The 4,067-nt window shown below is 40.9% G+C and overlaps 1 pseudogene; it reads right to left on the bottom strand.

Annotated features, from left to right (window-relative positions):
- Positions 1-2,580: 2,580 nt before the first annotated feature.
- Positions 2,581-3,316, bottom strand: LOC140527282 (large ribosomal subunit protein uL2 pseudogene; annotated as a pseudogene).
- Between the last annotated feature and the right edge of the window lie 751 nt (positions 3,317-4,067).

Below are 4,067 nucleotides of genomic sequence, written 5' to 3'. Positions count from 1 at the left end.
ATCTTCACTCTTCCCCTGTCAATTCTCCTTTCCCTGCAATGTTCCTTCTCAGCTACCCACAAATATGACCACCCTTTAAAAACTCTCTCTAGATTCTACCATCCCTTCCAGCTATTGTCCTACATCTCTCCACCCCTTCATAATTAAACTCACTGAAGAAGCAGTTGACACTCAGTACCTCTAATTCTTGTCCCCTCTCTTTCATTTTTATAAATATACTACAATCTGACAAGTCAACAAGATCTTTTAGCTGTCAAATCTAATACAATTTTCTCAATTCTCACCCTTCCTGACTCAATGAAAATTTGACACTATTCACTTTCTCCTGAATATTCTTTCCTCTTGAGGTTTTCATGACATCTCTCTCTCCTCATTCACCTCCTATCTATCCAAACACACCTAAGTGTCCTTTGCTAGGAGTGAAGCTGGGTGAAGCATCATTTGTGCTCTGCCCACTAATTATAAATCTCTACCAAGGCTCTATCCTGGGCCCTCTTCTTGTTTAAGCTATAGCTGCTCACTTGATAATCTCATCATGTTTCATAGCTTCAATGATCTTTTCTAGGCAGATGATTCCCAAATCTATATATCCAGACCTAGCCTCTCCCCTGAGCTGCAGGGCTATTCCAGAATGAAATGAACTACCTCAGGAGGTTCTAGGTCCCTCACTGGGGGAAGAATCATGTAAGTCTTCCAACAGAAACTGGATGACTACGTATTGAGTGTGTTCTGATAGGAATTCTTTTTTAGATATGAGTTAAACTAGATGGCCTCTAAGGTCCCTTCCAACTTGGAAACTTTGTAATTCTGTGATTATCCTCTTGCAGATTGTGGCTTTAAGCACCTCCCTTCCTGCCCGCAATTCCCAGTCAGATCATGAGACTGAGCTCCCTCTCCTATAGCTGGACTATTATCCTCAGTGTGATCAAAGCAGAGAAGTTGCCCCACATTGATATATGTCATTGTGCAGTCAATATAGGTTCCAGGAACCCCAATCCCAGTTGGTCAGATTATACTCATCAACCATTTCAGAGATGGTTGTGCTAAAAGAGTACTTGGGAAAGAACTGAAAGAAGCAATTCACCTAGCTTTCTACCTTTCCCTCCAGAACATCAAGACTGTTTGTTTAAAAAGTGAGGAATTAAAACTCTGGCATGAGTCCTGAATATCATCACCGTTCAGTACTGCTACCACCAGACCTGGTGGACCAATTGACAAGTAAGTGTGTTGATATTCACCAAATTAGACCGCAGGGAGTTGGCCAGATAAGGAAAGGGTATGGATGCAGCACAACTTTACGGACCTGGTATACCGAAAATTCATATGCCTTGCTTAGTTCAGTGTACCTCATAACTTTTCAAAGATTCATGAATTCATTATTCAAGACCTACTGGAGGTAGTAGGTGGTAGAGGTAGGTTATTGTGATCATATTCTCATCGACACCTGTGCTGCTACCTCACAAACAGAATTGTTTGTAACTGTCCTCCATCATCTATGCCAGCAGTAGTTTTTGGCCAACTTGTAGATATGACAAGGCAAAAAGGGAAGTAGTAGAGCTTCTGTGGCACAAAATAAGTTGGCAAGGAATATCACGGATTCATACAAGCAGGAGGTTGTACTATGGTGTATGATCCTCTCCCTCAGTTTTGCAAAGTTATGCCCTTGCTTTACACCAAGGTTTTCTGTCTTGATAATGCCTCTGCACATGTACTGAAGCCCCCTCCCCCCAGGTTTTCTCACTGATGCTGGATGGAGGAGGTGCACTTAGTGACCTGAAGAATTAGTTCACTTTAGCCTCTGTCTAGATAAACTTGTATCTATAGAATACCCATCCATGTCAATTCCATCCTTGCTATGTCCCTATCCCACTCTACCCTATACTTCCATTGTGCCCACTGGCATTCTGTGATTACCGAACTGCCCTTGTATCTCAGATCACCTCATGGTTATGACAAGAACTCCTTGGAAGAAGGTAATTTCCATGAGACAATGACCAGTGAGTAAGAGTTTCACCTCTACTTATTAAGTTTTGGATAGGATGCCAAAAACAGAAAAGGAAAGAAAAGATCTATATGTACAAAAATTATTTATAGCAGCCTTTTTTGTAGTAGTAAAAAACTAAAAACTAGGGGGGGTGTACCTATATATTGGGGAATGGGCAAACAAATTATGATATATTAATATTTTGGAATATTATTGTACCATAAAAAGTTATGCAGTGCTCAGCTTTCAGGAAAATCTGGGAAGATCAGAATGAATTGATGCAGAGTGAAATAAGTGAATAATTTACACAATAACAAAATGATAAAGAAAATGTTTCTGAAAGGTCTGATAATTCAATACCGACCTTGATTCCAGAGGACTGATGATAAAGCTTCCTACACAATTCTTACCACAGGGATAATGAACTCAAGATGTAGAATAAGACAGAGATTTTCAGATACAATGTTATAATTTGTTTTCCTTGACTATATATAGGGCATCCTAAATGACTTTATGTAATCTTAAGTTAAACTTAAAAGATTTTCCACTTTTTTAAACAATTTCCAGAATTATTTTTATTGTCAGGATTCTGTACTTTAGTTCTCCTTCTCTTGTACAGTCTTGGTACCCCGGGCAGCAACGAGACTGACCTTTCATCCAGCTGGGGCATCTATTCGAATGGTGGATGGTTTTCCCACATGCTGATGATTACTTCCTCTGAAGGGATGTTCCACAGGATTCATGGCCACACCCCGGACATGAGGCCAGCAGTTTCTCTTGGCCTTGTATTTGTGGTAGGCACAACCTGCCTGAAGGATGGGTTTATCAATACTACCCCCACTAGCAACGACACCAATCACAGCTCTGTTTGCAGAGATCACTTTCTTAGAGACTGAAGGTACCTTCATCCGCGTTTTCTTGGTTTCAAGCCTGTGGGAAATCAGTATGGCATAGTTTCCAGGTGTACAAGCAAGCTTACCCCGGACCCCAGGCTTTTCTTCAAGACAGCACACTGTGGCCCCTTCAGGCATGGTGCCAGTAGGAGAACACTGCCAATGTTGAGCTGAGCTTTCTTACCACAATACCCAAACTGGCTGGTATGAATGCCTTCAGCAGCAATGAACTGCTGTCCTCTTTTTAAATTGGTAAGGATTCTGGAAAGCTACTTTTGTACGAGCAGCCCCCCAAGCCTGGATCATGAATTGTGTCTTTTACAATACCCTTAATGTGGTCTTGCTTCTTCGTGGAAGTCGACAGCCCAGAGCTTGGCTGCCCCTTTCCTTGACAGACAGAGCCCTCACCCTTCCTCTGACCACAGATCACTGGACTCATCTCACATGGTCTGGCTCTGGACTTGCTATAAAGAGCAATCTTCCACTTTTTTTAAAGCTTAAGTTTAAGCTAAACTTAAAATTTCACTAAGGCTTTTGGAATACTCCATGTATTTGTTACAAGAGCTTTGTTTTTCTTTTCATTTTCCCCCCAGGGAAGGATGGGAAGGCAAGAATGTTCCAAAAAAGTTCCCGTATGCTAGGCAACATGCTAGATGCTAAGCATACAAAAGTGATAGAATAATTACTCTCAAGAAGCTTATATTCAATAACAATCAATATTAGTGATAACAACAAGTATATGTACGTTAATACAGAGAATAGAGTGTGAATGAATATAAAGTAGTTTGGGGGAAGACCCCAACATTTGGGAGTATTAAGAAATGCTCCATGCAGAAAAGTGATACTTGAACTGCATCTTGGTCCCCCTCCTCTCTTAGAGTAAGCTCACTCAGCCTTTGTCTTACCTTCCATTCCCTTCCAGCTGTTAAGGGACCTTTCTCCAGTGGTGTGCTGGAGCCAGCTCTGTCTGACTGAGGCTTAGCAGAAACTATTGTTAAATGTTCAATATAAGCCTTTATACCTCAGAAATAGATGATGTCTATAAAGTAGGAATCAAAGTATTGTTTTATAGATTTTCTAGACTTTAAAAAGTGTTAATACAGATTAAACTTAAAAGTGTGTGCATAATTGCCCCCCCCATTGCTATACATTTCCCAGCACATTCTTGCCTTTCTCCTACATTTCTCCCC

Source organism: Notamacropus eugenii, chromosome 1 (assembly GCF_028372415.1).
Source record: "Notamacropus eugenii isolate mMacEug1 chromosome 1, mMacEug1.pri_v2, whole genome shotgun sequence".
NCBI lineage: Eukaryota > Metazoa > Chordata > Mammalia > Diprotodontia > Macropodidae > Notamacropus > Notamacropus eugenii.
This window is presented reverse-complemented; position numbering and strand designations above follow the sequence as displayed.